This window comes from Mauremys mutica, chromosome 11 (assembly GCF_020497125.1).
Source record: "Mauremys mutica isolate MM-2020 ecotype Southern chromosome 11, ASM2049712v1, whole genome shotgun sequence".
Taxonomy (NCBI): domain Eukaryota; kingdom Metazoa; phylum Chordata; order Testudines; family Geoemydidae; genus Mauremys; species Mauremys mutica.
In genome coordinates, this window is record NC_059082.1 from 59,445,384 (window position 1) to 59,466,795 (window position 21,412).

Sequence of the window (21,412 nt, forward strand, 5' to 3'; positions counted from 1 at the left end):
TCTGTTGGGTTATTAATTTAGATTTTGAAAAGTGTCATGATCCCATAATTCTTTGCATAACATGCAGGCAGGCATACAAGGGTGTTATGCTCCAGCATAAGTATGAGCAGTGACTGAATTGCACACAAATGATGTTGGACTCTAAGTGTAGTGCTCGCTTCTATTCCATGTGGACCTGCTGCCTTACTCTCAAGATCCAGGATAAAAAAGAAGCAAGGTGTGAGAGAAGAGTTGTTGGTTACAGAGACTTGGATTTAAATAAAATCCTCAGGATGCAAATTAGGTGCTTAGCTAATAACTCCCCTCTTTGACCTTACTACTGCTTCTAGATAGGGAGTAATTTGATAAATAACTAGGTAAGTTCATGATGGATAGGTCCATCAATGGCTATTAGCCAGGATGGGCAGGGATGGTGTCTCTAGCCTCTGTTTGCCAGAAACTGGGAATGGGCGACAGAAGCTGGATCACTTGATGATAACCTGTTCTGTTCATTCCCTCTGATGCACCTGGCATTGTCCACTGTTGGAAGACTGGATACTGGGCTAGATGGACCTTTGGTCTGACCCACTATGGCCATTCTTATGTTCTTATGACCACATGTTATAAATGCAGGATTATATTCCCATGCACTTCCTGTCCAGACCATTACTTGTTATCTTGAACTTAATATACACAGGGCACTCCACATCTAGGTTGGATAGGATCTCGCCTTAATATATTGTTGCATAATACATGTGAAAATGAAGTACATAAGAGTGAAACTAACCCCAACACAAAGTGGGACTAGCCGGGCTTTGTGTATGGATCTCCATGAGGGCTGAGTGATGGAATTCACCACACCCAAACTGCAAGCAGGCCCTGGGGCTCTAGGACAATCCCTCACTAGCCTACTCTGACTTTACATGTTTTCTGAGCCACTAGATTCATGTAATCATAGATCCTGTGGTAAATGTCTTCAACCTTATTTTTATATGCTGACCTTTTCAGGGCCAGCACTAAGACCCTAGTGCTGAAGGGGTAAAGAACCTTACACAGTCACTCTGCCAGCACCTCCCTAGGCACAACCTCCTCACTGAGCTTTAGTAGTATGAATGACTTTCTATATCGCCAGTGAATTTCACTTTGATTTTCAAATGTAAGTGCATAAAGCTAGCACCTAAATAAAAGTGGCCTGAATTTCAGAGGTACTGAGCACCAACCGTTCCCCTGTAGGTCAAAGTCAAAAGAAGCTGTAGGAACACTGAACTTCTGAAAATCAGGCTACTTATTTATGTGCTTACCCTTAGGCACCAAGATAGAAATTGTTGGCAGGTTTCCTTGATAGATATGAATGGCACAAAGGGAGGAGAGAATTATAGTACTTTTAAGTACTACAATGACAGCAAAAAAACACAACACATCCAAACCCACCCCTATGTTTCAGCATTTACTGGGGTATAAAACATAAGGAGGAAGGAAATATTTATTTCATTTTCTTGTGCTCAGGTATGGAAGGGTTCTCAGATCAGTGCTGGAAATTTTATGCCATATATGCTCCAGCACATGAGGTTCCAGGTACAAGCATCTGAATATTAGCTTGAAATCTGAACATACATACTTCCCATTGGATTTTGTCATGGCTTTGATAGTCACTATGCATAAATGCTATTTGGTTAATCAAATAAAAAAGAATAGCATCCATCAAGTACATGATACCCTACAGAAAGTATCACAAGCCTTACAAACTAACAAAACTATATTAGCTTTGGCAGACGTAAGGAGCTGCATTTGTAGGACCTTGGGTCTATCGTAAGTTTGAAAACAGCCTTGCTTATTGTACAAAATCATTAGAAGCTCTGCATCTGGGAAACACAAGAAACTCGAATGGCTAGGTGAAAGTGAATAAAAATGAGGAGACTCGCAAACTGCTTTTGCTCCAGGGCTGGTTTTAATGAGCTTGTCCCTAATGAGTTGTCCCTGCAACTAGCTTCAGGCCTAAACAGATGAGGCAGGGGTTCTGCTAAATTTTTGATAGGATTTGCACTGGTTTTATGAGAAAGCAAGCAATAGAGAGTGCAAAGTTGTGTCATGAATCTTTTACGAGACCGGATTGTTGTCCATCTTGTCAATAGGGATTGTAAGACCTGATTGCTAATAGAGGGATATGGCACATGCACCTTGTATTGACAAACTTGAATAAATAAGGTAGTATACACATCATGGAAGCATTTGCTTTGTCAGAAACTGGGATAATGTAGCACAATATATCATGATTTTTAATTATAAGACATTATGAAATTGGTTAATAGACGTTGCAACCTGAAACGTGGTATGGCCCTTTGCAGAAACAGGCCAGGTTCAGCTACTGTCTGTAAGGTTTAATGTGGATCATTTTGCATTTGCTTTGCAGAATATCTTTTAATTACAGCAACCAGTTATCATTCAATGCTCTTATGATGTTACTAATATTCTATTGCAAGGTTTATTTTTATTTTTAATTACATGTATTTGTATATATGTTTTATTAGTGATTTTTGATCTGCAAAGGTGTGATGGAATTTTTACATCAATAGTTTTCTAGACATTTCGGTTTTTTATCATTCAGTAGGAGAGATTCTCTATGCAATTTCCTATATCTATCTTTTTTAATATGAAAAGCTGTCAACAAAAATATTTCTTAGATTTGACTCATCCACCAAGATGCAATTTTCTTAGTGGCTTAGAAGGTTACAGAAAATGCATGTTCAGCAGCCTTTATTGCATACAGCAAAGTGCTTTCCTCTCTCCCACACATACAAACACACTCACATTAATCAGGTAACATTTAATCGGCCTTGACTACCTGAGCAGCTTCTATAGGATTTCACATCCTTGAAAGTCAGGCTATGGCCTGAAAATTTGGCTTAGAATTGAAAGACTGAAATCCGTCAACTTTCAGCCACCATTCTGTTACTTTTGCTTCTAGTGTTATGTATGTTGGTGTAAAGAGAAAGTAAGAAACACATAATTAATTTTTTTGGACAAGGAAATAGTAACATTAGACCAACGAACTTCTTAGCTGTGATTTTTAGGAGTCACTAAAGTGCAGTTTGAATCCTTATCTCCTGTGATTTCAGTCAAAATAATTAAATAAAATAAAAGCCCAAGGTAGAAAATATACATACACACACGCATCTAAGTGCTGGATACTATGAAGTAAACTATAAAGTGCTTTTCGTAGATACATATCAGAATAGTTAACCATAGGATTGCCTCTAAAAGTTCAACATTAATTTATGTTCCCATTGAATATGTAGGTTGAGCATGTTGTTTACAACAGCTTCTGGATTCAGATTGCCAAATGAATGCCATATATAACAGAAACACCTTTGTCAACTGGAGCCATAAATGAATACAAGCCAGAATCAGATTATGCACAGAACTGAATAACGCATGTGAAAATCTCATTGGGATGAGCAGTGAAGGGTCTATGGTATTTTTCTGCCTTAGATGAACTTCAAAACAGGCCCAATTTGAACCATCTTTAGTCCATTAGAATTTTGCCATTGACTTTAGTGGGAGCAAGATTAGGGTTGGTTTTTTTTTTATGAGGCCTCCCACTACACTATTCTTTGAGCTACTTTTAATTGTTGTTTTTAAATTTAACATTTTCCTATTAGTTTTATAATATAAATATCTTTAAAAATAATTTGTGGGGGTAAATTCTGCTATGTTGTATGTAAATTTGAGTAACTCCTTTGAAGCCAATGGATTCAATCTAGATTTACACTGGCGTTAATTGAGAGCAGCATTTAGCCCTCAGTGTCTCTATTCTGTCTGATCTTTCTTCTTTTTTTCCTTTCCTAAAACTTTATATTTTGGTGTCTCATTTCTTGCTGCTGCTTCTCTTTTCCCCCAGACTTATTTTTCTAGCACACATGCTATTTTTTCTTCTTTCCTCTCGTCTCCCTCTGTCTCGTTCTTCCTTTCATCTTTCTTTGTTCTGATTCTTGATCTCTATTTATAAAGTAATTAGCAAAAGGAAAATACCTTTAGCAAAATTTAGAAAAGCTGCATAAAAGGTTGGTTGTATGGCTTAGCATAGGTGATGAGTGGGCAGTGTTTGTATACTGTATATCCAAAGACATAGACAGCAGTTTTCTGTGTATTTGTAGTGCTCTAATTTTGGAGTTTGATAGTCTACAATGTAATATGGCACTAGAGAAAATTAAAGCATGAATCATAATATTTGCAAAGACTCTGCATAATTAGGACAAGCTTGTGATAGATGAAGAGGCTCATAAACTGAACTTCTTAAAAGACATTTGATATGGCATCAAAAATAACAGGTCCATAAATCAAGCAAAATGATGAACATCTGATTCAGAATTTTAAATTATTACTTCCAAATATTCACAAAGTAATGTTATGTCTTTGCAGAATTCCAAAGAATGCCTTCATCAATACTTATCAGAATTCCAGTGAGCAGTTGATCATAAAATGTGTTTGAAGAGTTGCAGCATTTCATTTTTGGTCTGTTCCCTACATTTTTAATGAACGGGCTATACCTTTTCCTAACCCCATTCTGTTTTAGGGCATGTGACAAACATGCTAAAAGGGTATTTCCCTATATTATATTAGGTCACATTTAACACTGCATATTGTTAAATTATTTATTTATTTATATTTATACACATACATGTAGCAGGGTTCAAAAAATAACTAGATATGTTCATGGGGGATAGGTCCATCAATGGCTACTAGCCAGGATTGGCATGGATGGTGTCCCTATCCTCTTTTTGCAGGAAGATGGGATTGGGTGACAGGGAATGGATCACATAATGATTACCTGTTCAGTTCATTTCATCTGTGGCACCTGGCATTGGCCACTGTTGGAAGACAGGATACTCGGTGAGATGGACCTTTCGTCTGACCCAGTATGGCCATTCTTATATTCTTATTGGATTTTCTCCCACTATTAATGCTCAGTCATTCTGAACACTGTGTTACTTTAACCTATTTTTACCCTCTTCCCCCTGCAGCTTTTGTATTTTTTTCTTATAGCTAAATATTAAGCCATGCTAGTTCCTCTGAATTTCTCTCTCGCGCGCACACACACACACACACACACAACACTATTAACAGGAGGAACAGTGCTCCTCTTGGTCAGCTCTACTATAATTACTTGGACTAAGATTGAAGGGAAAGAAATTTTTCTAATTTACAAGCTTCTCAGTTGAGACCTGTCCACACATCTGTGTCTGAGGAGCTTTGAATGAAGTTATCTTTCCCCTTCTGCAGATCAAAAACCAGTACCATTCATTCAGAAAACAAATTATTCAGATTTAGAGTTAGCTCACTATCTCCCTGGTAGAGTGGTTTCTGGTGCAGACTAGTATTAAGGGTATGTCTACACAGCAAACGCTGTGCATGGGCTAGCCTACCTGAGCAAGCTCAGATCCGGCTAATTCAGGTAATAGTGGCAGTGAAGATAGCACAGTGCAGGCTTCAGAGAGGGCTATTGAGCCAAGTATGTAAACGGAGTCTGGGCTGGACTTACACTACACGCACAGAAGCCTGTGCTTCTCTATCTTGATTGCTATTGCTCACTGTACTAGCTGGATTCAAGCTGGCTTAGAAAGGCTGCAGGCTGTGCACAGTTATTGTCAGGTCTTCTCTGCTCAAATTTCAGTTAGTGTTATACCTGAGTTTCTTAAAGTGTTGGGGGAGCTTCAGGCTTCAGCCAGTGAACTGTGTCCATGTCCTTTCTGGCTGACGAGGCCAACAGAGAAGGCTTCTCATCAGCACAACCCGCTAGAATGGCACAATGCCAGCTGCTCTTAAGGTGTTAGTTGGTAGGCTTGCTTCAGGAAAAATCCCTTATTTTAGACCTCTCTTTTTAGGCAATAATTGTTGATGCGGATGTGAAAAGGAAACGCTGGCAATATCTGCACTCTAGTTGTATTGGTGAGAAATTCAGATCAAGATTTTGTTGTGATTCCCATTAGACCTTGCAACTGCTTTCAATACTGTTGGTTTCAGTGACACAGTTATGATCCTATGCTCCTTGAGTGGCTCTGTTCCTTTCTTTCTGAAAGATCCCAGAGCCTAGATTTAGGCAACTGGTTATTTGCCACTGTGGCTTTCTGATGCAGAATGCCACAGAGGTCCTCCCCTTCATCCCTTCTCAATGTGGATATGAAACTGTTGCTATAAAAAGTGATAGTGAGAAGATGTGGGTTATGTTGTCCTCCATATGTGAAAGATGCCCAGGTCTGTCTCTTAACTTCTCTGACTTGGCTAACATAGGGGAGTAACTTACTTAGGGCTAGATTTGGGCCTCAAAATAAGCGGCCACATTTTCAAAAGACCTCGATACATTGGATGCTGAGCACCTTTGAAAACGTAGCAATTTATTTTGGAACCTGTGGTCTTTTAGAAATCTGGCCTTTGTTGTCTGACTGAGACCAGGACTTGGAGGAGGGCTAGCTTGCTGATTCTCAACTCGGATAAGAATGAGATTAACAATCCAGAGGTCATGTTACATTCTCCTGGCTGCTGGGGAAACTGTGTGGTTTTGGTGGGTTTTTTCATCTTTGCGTGGTGAGAAGTGGGTAACCATTTCCTAGTTCACCCTTCTCCCTGCAAGATGTGGTTCTCACTACCGTGGTCCATGAGACTAGACTAGTGCAGGACTCTTTACAGGACATCAGACTACAGTTTGAGACCATTCCAAAAGGTGGGAATGGGCAACAGGGAATGGATCACGTGATGATTACCTGTTCTGTTCATTCCCTCTGTGGCACCCGGCATTGGCCATTGTCAGAAGACAGGATGCTCGGTTAGATGGACCTTTGGTATGATCTAGTATGGCCGTCCAGTATGAAACAGTATGGTATAGTGCAGAATGATGCAGCCTTCTTATTAAATGGGATTGTTGTCTTCCAGTTAGTTTTGCAGGTGGAATTTTAGCCATTCATCTTGACCTGTAACGCCTCAAATAGATTTGGTCTTGGCTTTTTGATAAGCCACCTCTCTCCTTATGTGATGTCATAGGAAGCTGCAATCATCAGGGCTATTCGAGCTAAGAGACCCATTTTAAAAAGGAAGGGAGCTAGTGGTGAAACTCTGTTCATGAGGGACCATTGGGTCTGAAAATTGCTCCTTTGTTCCAGTGAGTCCTGATTTATTAACGTTTCTGGACACAAAACAAGGCTTCCTCTGTTTTCCTACCTGGGATTTGGGTGAGTCTGAGGAATGTAGGATGCTTTGATAGAGAAGGCAACTGTTAGGTTGAGTAAATAGAATGAGTGACATAAATATTATTATAGATGAGTTAATCCTTCTTTTATGGATTTTGATCCTTAGCTTTGTATATTTGTAATGCTTTACAAGCGCTGAGTGCCTGATTAGTTCATTATAAATAAATGTACATAAATAAATTGTGAGCTGGAGACGCTGCTCACTTATATTGATTTTATTCTATATTGACTTCATTGGAATCACACCTAATTTACTCTGGTGTAAATGCATAGAGAATCAGGCTATTTAGCCTGTGCTAGTTTCTGACATGGTTTTAAAATGGCTTGTGACAGGGTGTTAGATTGACAACACTAAACATTTGTTTATTAGTGAGTAGGTTTGGCACCCAGAGAAGCTTCCCTCCATCTCTGTCAATCCATTTCATTCTGTTTTCAGGGAGCCACCTTTAGGTAATTCATTCTCACTATATTCAGTTATTGGCCTTTCTGCTCCAAAGAGAGCTAATTGGAATGTGTTTTCATCGCATGGACACTGCCCATTAGGGACTGAACAGAGGCCACCAATCTCTTTCATAATGGACAGAGGCCATCAAAAAGTTATTGGTTCACTGAAGTGTTTGAATGGGAACAGGAATGTAGGAAAACTTTGAATATTTGATCTGAACTGTCCAACAGTGAAATAGTTTTCTCTAAAAATGGTTCCACTTCTAACAGTATTCTTTGGATAGTGGAATATTGTGAAATATTTTTATTTCAAATACTAACCAATATATTAAAATATATAATATAAAAACTATTGTAGATAAAATATTCCAGACTGCTGTGATTACAATTGTGAAATTAGTCTTATTAACATCACTAGTTTGTGTTCTTTTCTACTTCCTCATTTTCAGAAACTGGATCCCTGAACAAACCTCTAGAAATGTTCTGTATATTCCATCACAGCAATATACAGGCAGTACCAAATACTTATCTGCTTCAGCTGAGACCACTGGCCAGACCTCCTGCTCACCTCCCAATTCCCTAATCTAATCTAACTCTGTGGGGTTTATGGGGGTTCATTTAAGCAGCAGAAGCTGTGCTATAATTGTTACATGTGCCAGCAGCGATTTGTACCATCTGGGTATGAAAAAAAGAGGCTAGTACTACCACGGAGAAAGATCTTTATTCTATTACCAAGGCAATATAATTCAAGAGCGGCTGCAGAGCAATTGGAAACTGAGAAATGGCCAGCTATGTAGTTATAGTGAAATGTCAAAGTATAATGAAACAGGGGAACTGTACTGCTTTATGGTATGAGCCAAGTTACAAGCAGGTGGCTGCCGTAAATATGTATATAAATAACAATATGGATGAAATGTCAGGATTTCCAGCTGGCTGTGTAAAGGCATTTTAGTAATATTATACTTAGGGTAACAATGTAGCTTTGCAATTTAATATAAATGTGTATCATTTTCAAATGAACAGATTTGCATTAGGATTTAGGTGTATTCTGTTTTTACCATGAAAGAAAGTCTTGCTTCAAATACTATATTTGATTTAGTTAAAACAGTGTAATAGTTTGCAAAACCTCCATTTGGCTCATAATCTATTGTAGATTTGCCTCATTAGAGCCATTTTTAATTCACTAGCTAAAAAATGAAACTCATAAGAATGTCAACCTATGATTGTTTGAAAGGGAAAATAGACAAGAAAACTTAGCCATAGGGTTATGTGTCGTAGCTTTAGAAACCATCATTCATGACAGGCCTCTGAGCTCAAGCATGATGTAAAGATGCAGTCAGGGCTCTGTTGGCTATGACAGGTGATGATTAAAGGACAGATCCTTCAAGATGCAGAGTGGCTTTAACAGCCTTTATTGGACATTCAGAACCTTGCAAAAGCTGTACATTGCATCTCTTGCTGGCTGGTACATTGAGTTCTGTTGGCTTCAGACTCTGCCATTGGAAAGGTTTCACAGAGTTCAGCAACGATAAAACAAAAACAAAAGTACCGTTTAAAAATGGTACTCCTGGTATTGAATATGTAGCTAACTACAGCAACTCCTCTAAAACAACCTTAACTAGGTTAGATGGGGGGAGCAGGGAGAACCCAGACATGTGCCTCAGAAAGTTACTTCACCCCCATCTAAAAAAACCCAAACTAAATAGTCTAAATTCATAATCTATTTATAAATAACTAAGAAGTTGCAAATTCAGTAGAGAAGACATGTAGATAACAATGAATGTGGAAAGATTTAAATCTTTTAACTCTTTAATCATCATGGTTTACATCATGGTTTTCCTTTAATGAGGAATCTTTGCATGACCTAGTGCATCATCATTCAGCTGAATGTTCTACACTCTACAGTGGATCTTGGTCTTTTCCAAATTCCAGCCTTGTAATCATGAGAATAACACAATTTGTGCTGTTCTAAACATAGAGTTGAATAGGAGCAGCAGATACACCCAAGATCTTACTCTGATAAATGGTTAGAGTTCTGCCAAGAGTTTGGAAAATATTGTCATAAGCTAATAATTATCAGGGTAGGAGTTTTTATTAAGTATAGATAGTTGTATTATAAAGATCTTGAAATTAGGGGCTACTACTCCCTTAACAATAATTGTGTAATTTGTGCTGATGAGATACAGATTGTGAAAAAGATCAAAATCAACTTGAGTGGTTACAAAGTTTTCATACTAAAGTGAATCACCTTTTAATGTATAATCACGCAAGTACATCTGTTGTATTGATGTATTACTGGTTTTATGAACCTGGATTAATTCCAGAATAAACACTGAGCACTCTACTGCAGCATACTACTGAAAAGCTGCAAACATAGACACAAGTCATTCGTCTAGAAATTCCCAAACATAATTTGCCAAGGGGCTAAGTGCCTCAAGTACTTATATCCTGTTTATGTAGGAAGATGCTAATTTTCCTCCATGCTGTAATTTTGAGATTGATTTTAAAATTGAAGAAAACATTTGGAATTTATGACTCTCCACCTTATTTTTGATTGCTTTAATGATTTCCCCCTTTGCCCCTAGTGTTATAGTGCTCTTGTTTTTAAACTCTTGCCTGTAAATTTTCAAAGTGCTGTGCAGGGAATTAGTCACATGACTCCTGTATACATTAACAACTAAATCCACTGCTTTCAAAATGGACGAGTAATACTTCAGCCTTCCAATGTACAGATGTACATCACCACATATCTTGTAAAGTTAGCTTCCACACATAGTAGCTCCCTTTACAAGATCTGCCTTGATTTGTTTCCATGCATCACAAGGTGGCAATCATGGAATCAAAGTAAAAATTTATTAATCTTGTTTTTGTTCCTTTTAAGGAAAAGTATCATCTCTCCTGGTAATTTATATCAGAAGGTATAATTATAGTAATATTTACCACTTACATACCACTTTAAAGCTTTAAAACATTTTCCAGATACTAACTAACTTAGCCAAGTTGTGTCATTCAATGTGCAGTCAGCTGCTTTTCAGACAGAATATAGGAACTGAGCTATTCACAGGTCTGCTGGAATGGCCACTCACAATTTGTTTACGGAATCAGGATTTAGCCATTCTCCTCTAATTACCTTGATGATTATAATTACCTAACTGAATATGCTAGACTGAGTGAAAAGTATAGCTGAATTAGAAATCTATTAACAAATAAACCCACAAATCTTGAGAGAAGAGCATTTATTATGCATTTTGTGAAATTTTATTGTGTTGCTTAATAGAAGAAAGCGATCAGACATCATGAAACATGGAAATTTTAATTTTCTCTTCATCTTTTAATTTGGATTATTACCAAAAGATTTGTAAATCCATTTTGCCACTGTAGTCTGTCCTTTGCTGCTTGGTTGCCTTTTTTACTCTTTCTCTTACTTTGGCTTCAGACTACTCCACGGTGGTGAGCTTGTCAGCCTTACACTTTCAGCTTGTCTGACTGCAGGACATTTTGTAGGAGAATAAATATCTTGTCAGAAATTTACACTTTTGGACCAATTAGAAAGTTCAAAATGAAATTTGTATTTGGTTTACATATATTTTGCATTTTTCCCCATTCACACACTGAAGGGAGGCAAGCCTTAAGATAGGGAAACTCTCACATTTTAGGCTGTTCTTCACTCAGCATTGATTAGCGAGATCTTTTGCTGCATTCCATGGGTTCCTAGGTGTTACTCTGACAATTCTTGCATTTCCAGTAGGCCTAAAACTTAAAATGAAGAAAAGAAACAAATCTTCTTTACCATGGGCTTTTCTGCCACCATGGCCATGGTATAGAAGCAATCTGGGGAGGGGAGCCCCTCAATCCCAAAAGAAAGGTTATCATCAAGCCTCTGCAGCCCAGTAAATGCAGAAATGGATAAGCTCATATCATGTCTTTAGCTTAAAAATAGATGAGAAAGTGTAGTTACACAATTAACAATTTTAACAGGGCAAGTTTGTGCAGTGAAGGATAGAGTTGAGACCACAGAAGTATAGGCAGATGGGTAACAGTCTTATATTGTCTAATAGTAAATACATATGCATAAAGGTCTTGCTTGCTATGGAGATGTTAGAAAATCAAATGCAGGAAGTTAGACTACAGGGAATCCCTGCTGGGAGCAAAGAGGCAGATCCAAATGAATGCATAGAGAAGCTGATTCCACAAGAGCTGAATGTAAATTTATAAGGTGATCTTTTCTTTGCTGAAAAATGTTACTGTCTCCCCACATAGGGAGTCATGGAGGCAAAGTGGGAAAAAACAATTACTGTCACCTGTTCATATGCCCCCTGAGGATAGATGTTGGGAGCAACATGGGAAAATATGCAAAACAATTTACAAGTATTCTAAATGTCTTTTATTTCCAGATGGCAGCCCTAACATTCTGTGGGGGTAGGCAAGAAGGGAGAACTAGCTATACATGGGAACCATCAATATCTGTTTGGGATGACCAGAAATAAATACAGGCTGAGAATTGTGAGATTAATTTGGGTGAATGAAGAATGGGCGACTAAGTTTTGACAGTATCACATTATCATTAGTCCTTAACAAAATCCTTGGAGAGAGACCCAAAGATGAAACTACCCTCCTTACTTAACTTTGAGGAAATTCACGTCTAGGTCTAAATGTCATAAATTAGAAGCATTTCTAACAAGGATAAGAACATGCCGCTTTCTGTAGAAACCATTTTGCCTTCTTTAGGCTACAGATGGACTCAGATCAAAATCCCATATCCCCAATAGCCATATATTTAGGAAAAGTTTAGAGCTGAATTTAGCATCTGCCCTTCACTCTATAATAGGAAAAATCAAAATCCAAATACTCCTGAGTTTTGGGACAGTATGGATTCATATCTAAATATTGCAGGTAGATCCAATCTCTAAAATAAATTGAAGTCTTTAAAACATTACATTAATGGCCATCTATAGGGTAGAATACACAATTATACAATCCTACAAAGATGCAAAAAATGATAGTTTCATGCCTTGTTTCATATTCATTTCTAAGAGCTACATTATTACTGTAGATATACACCGCTACCTCGATATAACGCCACCCGATATAACACGAATTTGGATATAATGCAGTAAAGCAGTGCTCCAGGGGGGGGCGGGGCTGCACACTCCGGTGGATCAAAGCAAGTTCAATATAACGCGGTTTCACCTATAACCTGGTAAGATTTTTTTGGCTCCCAAGGACAGCGTTATATTGAGGTTGAGGTGTAGCTGATATTATTGAACACTATTTTCATTTTCATTTGCTCCAAACCCTGTTTAAAGTTTTATCTGATTCTTTTAGGTATACTGTGTACAGGAAGATATACAATAACTTTGACTGAATTTGTCCCAGATCCATAAAGACGCAAAGTTGTTACTATCCAGGTAGGCATTCACTGACGTATGAGAAGTATGTTGGTAGTTGATCATTTCTTAGTTTCATCAGAGAGGCCAATGGCTGAGAATACTTGTATTCTGATGTGTCTCTCTACACATGGCTCCTCCAGGCTGTGAGCATATTGTTAGGGCAGTAACGAGAAGGTTCCATTTCCACTACTTGGGCTATACTTGTTCAGCAGATAGATGGAGGCATTCTGTCTCCAGTGTTCTCAATCTATATTTCATATTGCTCAATTAGCTTAAAAATAAGATAAAGGCAATGTTTATTTGGAACATCCTGTGACAGAGAAATGTTTGTGGTTGTCTAAAGAAGAAGAATTCAGGAGACCCTCACAAACATTAGAGTTCTGAACAAAATATTTTTATTGCAAACGTAATTTGCAGCAGTCTCAGTCTGACAGAAGTAAATTTCTGCATAGAAAAAAAAATTGGTTATCCTCCCATTATCCCCAACTAAATGGGTGGTGGCCTTTTTACAACCTTCTCATTAGCCCAATATATGGTCATAAGCTTCCCCTACTTGTGACCTTTTATATAGGTACCTAAGTAGAAAATATGTCAGAAGAAGCTCTCTTCACATTTAATTTGTGCCTGGCCCGACACAGGTATGCCATGGGGAAGGAGGAGAGAGAGGTTGCAGGGAGTTTCTCTCCCACCCTTCTTCATTACAATGTGTCAGGGTACAAAGGTAGACCTTTGGGCTCCTATAAGCGAAACTAGTTTGGAGCAGAGTCAGTCTTCCTTAGGGGAAACAAGGAAGGCACCCTGCAAAAGCCCTTCCCACCTTGTGCTACAGGAGACATTGTGTCAGCCTAAGGTACAATGCCTTTGGCAGTCCTTGTTGGGGCTGTGCAGTGCTGTCCCATATCCTACTTCAGGCTATGACATAAAGCTACACTTCAGCCCATAATATTTTGTAGCCTTTCAAAAATCATGATTATAGGTAAAATAATACCTACCTTTAACATAGAATACTTGCTATGTGCCAGTGCAAAGTCCATATTACATCTGAAAGACTTATTTTACAGTCACTACATTAATATAGCTGCCAATATAAAGTATGTAACATTTTGGGAGTGCCACTAATTTTACCTACTTTAGAACATTCTATAACTAAATATTAAATAAGACAGAATGACACCAAAAGGTTCAGTTTAAATGAGTGTAATATTAGATCAAAGGAGTAAATGATCTCTTTAAAGAACAGGTCATAGCTTCTTTTCCTAGAAAATGATCAAAGCTTATTTAATTGAAAAATAGTTAAACACTGCTGCAGCATGCTGGTGTTCAGGCTTCTGTTCTTGTCCTTGTCAGTTTGCTTTATCCCCTGCAAGGAGGCTGAATGAGGGGTTGAAGGACCTTCTGGGAAAAAGGACATGTGTGGCAAATTTCCCCATGAGGGTCCATCACTTTTGTTGAAACCTTTTCATATTTATCAGATGTGTCTTTTTGTTTTGTACCTATTATACCTAGAGAACCATATAATGTTATTGGATTCTTTTATGTTTGTAATGTTCACGGCAAAAGCTTGTCTTGTATAGTAGAATCCAAATGAAGGTAAAAGGGGACATATACATAGAGTATGAGCACGTTAAAAATAAATGTAGTTTTGTAAACTCACAAAAGTCAGGGGCTAGTTGGCAGGCTGAACTAGCCTTTCAACTCTGAATTGCTAGATGTAGCTCCTGGCTTTGATCCAGGGGAAGATGAGTTTATTTATAAAATTATAGTCCCTAGAGGACTTTGATCCTCATCACAAAACCACAAAAAAAATTTGACACAGCTGGTTATCTTTGTTCAAGAGGCTCAAGACCAAATTTGCAGGGGAGATGAAGTTCAGAGTGGAGGGGTATGGAAATGCTTATCAAGCACCTTCCTGCACTGCATTAGACTATAGCTGGCCTCTCCAGGATGGATTAAGGCAGGGTTCTTGGGCTCTGTACCCATGGTCAGAATAGGTTTGAATATAGAGTGCAGAATCTGAGTCTGATAAACTGGTGCCTGCTGATATTGGCTGAGATGCACCATATAGGAAGAAGCTCCAGGCCTGATGAATGGAAGACAAGACTATTCCCCTGGAGGGAGAAGGGGGTGGGAAGAGTAGTCTGTCTGAGGTGTGTGAGCAACCTTTATGGACATATAAACTAGGAATAATAGTTAAATTAGCAATGTTTTAATCTTCAGATCACATCATAAATATTAATCCTGACAACACACATGGTAGGGAGGTAAGTAACCAGCATAATCCTCCTTTTGTCAAGGAAAGGTTAAGCAATTTGCCCAGTGCCATAAAGGGAGTCAATATCGGAGACAAAATTAGAACTCTGTAGTTCTTATTTCCTACCCCCTATCCCTTGAACATGCCTCTCTCTAAATTCTCTGTAAACTTAATAAAAGTCCAAATACATAGATTTTAAAATTATTGACATTTAAGATTCTTATAAATGTTCAACATAGTTTAAAATTCAATATTACATTTCCCCCAGTATATCTTTTTAAATTGTTTTTTTTAACTGTACTTGATAGAAGAAATCATTTTATTCAAGTCTGAATAGCTCATATCCCTGAAGTGCCCCTTAGGAATTGGTCAAGTGTCAGTTTCATAACAGGTTTAACAAAAACCTTATGAAAGTGACTCCTCTATATAGCAGAAGCTATATAGAGTAGTAGTCGCCAATGAGGAGTTTCCTTTTCCTTTGCCTTAAAGCTTATCTACATTACTGATTGTCTTACTGTTGTGTAGTATTTTAATATGAGGATCCTTGTGCATGTGCTTTGTAACAGTGGATAGCATTTCACAGGGGGCACTAACCACCCGTATTGATGGGGGTATCTTTTCATTGGACAAAAAGATCCTTTGGGTGACAGAACTGTATCTAGCAGACGTTGACTGCCAAAACACAGCTTGCTTTTTTCTCATCCTAGATTTCATACTAAAACAACCCAAGGAAACTAAGGAAGTTTCAAATAAATTTCCTATCTGATTCCACAAAGTAACCTGTTTACTTGAACCTAGTCACTTCCCTAGATATGACCATCTCCTGTTTAATAGCGAGAAGTCTTATGCTATTGAATTACATGAGGATTCAAATGCTATGTTGTAGAATAAAATAAGACATGAGGGCCAACACAATGAAGTGTAGACTAGTGAGTGCAAGTCAGGACCTTGCTCCTGGTTTCTATTGCTGCATCTGCCTATATCTTGCTGTGTGAGCTTAGCGAAGTTGTGAAACCTTTTTATGCTTCAGATTCCTTTTCTGTGTAATAGGTATAAGACAGCCTACCAGTAGAGCCTCCTAAAATATTTGCTTTGTTTCAGTAGCCTCAGCAAAGTTGCCTTATATCTCCATGGGAACCATGGCAAAGGCATACTCCTTTAAGCAGTTCTAATGACATCTGCTTCAAAGTTGTGTCAAGCATCGTAAAAAAATAATGTATGGTTTTGAAGTTCTTTGAGATCTAGTGAAATTTGTGTGCAAAGTATTTATTATTATTTATTATTATTGTATAGTGGTGAGGTGAAACATAGCATGCTGTCGCAGACATTTTAGTATGCATGTTCTAGTTTTCCAGAAAGATAAGCTTTCCCTTCTATTTAAATTTAGATGCAGTTACAAGGATACAAAGAATGTAAATTATATCACTGAGGGTACATCATCATAGAAAGTAATCTAGATATCGTTGTTAATTGAGCCCTACCATAAGGAATCTGCTGAACTAAATATGTTTTCTGATCCAAAAATTTCAGTTAATATAGTAAAATGTCTGTGCTTCTGCAGTTTTGCCTGATAAAAGGTTTGTTTGTTTGTTTGAATTATTATTAAGGTATAGTTAGGTCAAACAGAAGTGGTAATGTGTATAATCTGTGTATATGAGCCCAGTGCTAATCTACAACTAGAGTTGCATGAAACCCAGCCAGTTTCACTTTCAAAGGAGTCACACAAAGTTTGGTTTTGATTAAGGTGGGTTGTTAGGACAGTCTTAAAATAGCAAAGCAGAATACATTAAAAAGAACAGAGTTTTGCCTCATTTTGCAATAGAAACATTCCACTCTTGAAATTTTTGCAAGATTTTGTTGTAAACTAAATGTGTGTGGGCTTGCTTGAGAGATTTGGTCACATCAGTGTGTCATTCAAATTTGTGTTGAGTATTTGAAAGTGAAGTAAAACTGAAAAATTGATGAGTTTTATATGATGTCAAGTTTCATTATGAAAGTTCTATTCAGTTCTAATTTTCAAAACATACCTCCAAACCATCAGTGTATCAAATCTGTGTTTTAGAGTAGTGGTGCTCAAACTTTTTTATTTTTCATGGACCACTTGAAAATTGCCGAGGGTCTTGGCGGACCACTTAATGATCTTTCCAAATGTTGTTTGTACCATTAGCTAACTATTGTAAAGCACTTTGGATAAAAGCACTATATTTAAAAAAAAACTTAATAATTTACTTTTTTTGTTCTACAAATGAAAGCACACAACTCATATTTTAATATCAGTAGTCTTACCTTTCAAATGTGATGGATGTGCCCAAAGCCACCATCTCACCTTACATGTGTGTCTTCTCCAGTGTCCAGGCACCTAATTAGTGGAGACACACTTGCACGGCTCCACTAATTAGGTGGGTGGCCCTTCATTCTCTCATGTGTAGCTGCTCAGGCGCCCACCTTAGAAGGACCACCTGAATGGAGCTCATGGACCACAGCTTGAGAACATCTGTTTTAGAGTAAATATCAGTAACCAGACTGGACATCTCCTTTCCCCTGCAGTTATTTCTGATAGCATTTAACCCCCTAGCTTTTAAATAATTTCTTCATCGTCATTGTCATTCATTTTGAATGTGACACATAACGTTATCATTTTGAAACTTTTACCTACGGATTGTTCAACAGAAGAAACTACATTCCTGTCAAGATTATCATGATCATTAAGAAATTTAGTTGATAAAAAATATATTAGCTGATTTTGAAGCAAGTAGAATACAGACTCCTCTCAGCACACAGACATGTAAATGTCCAGGAAAAAGAAAAGAGAGTGTAATGGTCCTTGAAGAGATTTTCTTCCTTCTACATTGCACTGTTCCTATAAATGATCAGTAATACCCGATTGGCATACAGCATCCAATTAAAGTAGAAAAAAACATGTAAAACCAAAAACTACAAAGTGAAAATCTGAAATAGAAATGCTGTATCTGAATTCTTCCTATAAATGAGCTCTTCTAGTAGGCTTTTTTCAGAAAATTGTAGAGGCAAAAGGATACCTTTATACCGTATATTATACACTACTACTAAACCCAGCTGGAAGCATCTTCAATCAGACAGATAATTACTGCAATAAAATACTAAAGACATGCTACAACAATGTTCTTTTTAAAATATATAACTTACTGTGGAATTCACGGCAGGTATTTGCATTAGTCTTTCATTCAGAATAAGAAATACCTCTGTTTGACTATGTTGGACTGTCTGATCCATTGGAAAATTAGATTCACACTTCATTGCTGGTTTTTTGGGAAAAGAAACATTTAGTGCCCATGAAAGGGAATGAGGTAGGGCGCAGTACAGCAGATTTGCCTCCCATGATTTAAAAATACAATGAAATTGGCTTAAAAATAAGGGGTTTTAAAAAAAATCAGAAGTTTTCAGAATGGGTCTAACTTTTTTTTTTAAAGCAGAAAATCTTCATGAGAGCTGTTTGTATGTGCACTTCTTTCAGAAGGAAAATTCAGCTTGAAACAGATGCACACACACAAAAGTGACATGAACTCATGCTTTTATTGTCACCAAACAAACAAAAACGTAGTAGTAATACTCTTCCAGACTCCACTCACAAACCAAGCTCTTCCCACATTAGATACCAACACAAGACTCCACTGACAGTAGATCTTCAGATGTCTATTGACTTCAAGGTTACTTACGCACAGGCTTAAAGTTCAGTGTGTGCTTCAGTGATGTCCTGAATTAGGGCCCAAATGTAATGGTGTAATTCACACTTCCCTCTCCTTTCAGGCTGCCTGCAGAGTCAGGCAGATATCCTTGCCCCAGTGCTATTTGCATTTTTAGCTTGGGAGCCGTAAGAGCTAGAGACTTCATTTTTTGTTTTGAAATGAAAACTTAAATTTTGGAACACTTGCTACCATAGCAGACTTGTTCAACCTTGGACTCCCTGCTCCTCCTCCCTTTCCCACCGCCCTTCCCTGCAATCCACGGATTCCCTTCCCCAAGCTCTCGAAGCTTTCCAATCTCTTGCTACCTTTTCCCTCAGTATACTGCATCTCCAAGCCACTGCTTTTCCAGCTCCCAGTTGACTCTAGTCTTGCCTCCTAATTCTGATATCACTCTCCCTTGCTGATGAAATGCCTACGGAAACTAATAGAGATAAGTGTCTATGTCAAATCATTTCCTAGCCCCTCCCCTGAGACTGTCAACAAGAGGGCTGACTGTGATGTTGTTTTTGTGATGTAAAAAATAACTGTCCTTTAAATAGAAGTGGACTAAGAGCATCAAGTAATTTCACAAAGGCCACCTTCAAGTAGCATCAGTTCCAGACACTGCTGACCGGGGCTGCCTCTGAACCAGAAGCCTGAATGGGAAAATGCTCTCTATTTTGTTTCCATTTCCCTTAGCCATCAGCTCCTTCAGTGTGAAATTGTTTAGCATTAGTAAAACATTTGTCGTAGTTCCAGGTCAAGTGTACAGGAATGTTACTCATTCATCACATTTGACCGTATCTGCAAAGACAACATTGTGTGCTAAACTTCCTATTGCACTGTGTATAGTTCTTTTCTTAAGACCCACAGGTTATTATGAAAGTGTAAACCTGTGAACTGGCTCAATAAAAATTCAGTCTAAGTGAGAAAAAAATCATTTTAGCTTGTTAGCTTTTTAGCTTCTTCAAGCATACTCAGTTTATCTCAACCTTATAAATAGAATGCATCACAAAACTGTGTTGAACTGGCAAGAAGGTAACAAGCTGTATCTGAAAGCCCTAGGATTAAGCATATGCAGCAACAATGCTTGACAGATCCCATCAAAGGTGCTGCTAAGGGAGAAGGAGAATGAAAATTTTCCATCTTGTGTATCCTGACGTTTACCATTATGAATACCCCATAGAAGAGACATTCTGGAACTTATCAAAAGGATAAAGTCTTACATGACAATATAATTAAAACTATTAACTCACTTTGAAACATATTATGATTAAACTCTACTTATTTGCAAGATTCATTAAAAATAGCTCTCACTGCTCATTATTTTTCAATTGGTTTGTAGATATCTTTAAATGTCAAATTACTAATTTAATATGTTTTATATCAATTTATTAACACAATTCTAGCATCTATCAGTCTGTTTTACCTTTTATCTCTTATGGTAATCCGGAAACAACTATCAGAGTTAATTTATAAATATTACATTAAGAGACATATAATACACTAGTTTCTAATAAGTATATGATATGCTTGCTTTAAAAAAATACATTGGAAGATTGGGCAGCATGTCTTAGTGCTTCACTTGAACTTGCCTTTTGCAAGGCTTCGACCCTACAATGGGAAAGTGACTTGATCAGTTAGTTGTCTGTGGGCCAAATCCTTTCCCATTCCCACTCAGTATCTTAGCTTGACATAAAGAGAATCCCTGGGAACCAAGAAAGTTGTCATTTCTGATTTGCCTATGGAATAATGTCGGTAGCACTCTGAGGCACTAGTGTAGCCCCAATGGCTGCTGACCCCCTACTCTGTTTGGGGCAATGCATGTCATAGAATCATAGAATCTCAGGGTTGGAAGGGACCTCAGGTGGTCATCTAGTCCAACCCCCTGCTCAAAGCAGGACCAATCCCCAGCTAAATCCACCTAATGTCCAGTGAATCCATCTAGCATCAGAGCCTCCTCCCTCTGCCACTCAAGCTGGAAGGCCAGTGATACTTGTGGAGCTCCTGCAGAGCCAGTGCGTGTGGGTCTGTTTGGTCTGTTGAAATTCTGCCCTCCCCCTGTGCGGTGGAGCCATACCAATGCCTTTTTTGGACAAGAAGCAGAGGTTTGCTCTCTGATAGTAGGAAATCTCTGCCCAGTATTTGATGTAATAGCCAAATTGCAATACTGATCTTTGTACACAGTGGTCTCAGATATGTTTTTACATAGTCTGTCTTGGCTTTAATACCATATCTTTGATAGTGGCAGCTGAGCTCCTATTTATATTATTATTTATATAGTGTCATAACAATGCATAGCATCACACAGAACAAATAAAGCAAATTCTCTGCCCAGAAGAGCTTGCACTCTAAGGCCCTGAATGAGCAGTGAATTAGGCACATCCTTAACTACATGTTCAT

The 21,412-nt window shown here is 38.0% G+C and overlaps 1 protein-coding gene across 10 annotated transcripts in view; it reads left to right on the forward strand.

The window, feature by feature from the left end:
* RBFOX1 (RNA binding fox-1 homolog 1) overlaps positions 1–21,412 on the forward strand; it is a 2,584,986-nt gene that overhangs the window by 2,306,725 nt on the left and 256,849 nt on the right. Inside the window, exon 2 of one of the 10 annotated variants that reach the window (XM_044979740.1) lies at positions 12,990–13,072. The exons of the other annotated variants lie outside the window; for them this stretch is intronic. The gene's annotated coding sequence lies outside the window, so the exon portion shown is untranslated. The remainder of the gene's footprint in view (positions 1–12,989; positions 13,073–21,412) is intronic. 10 annotated transcript variants of the gene reach the window in all.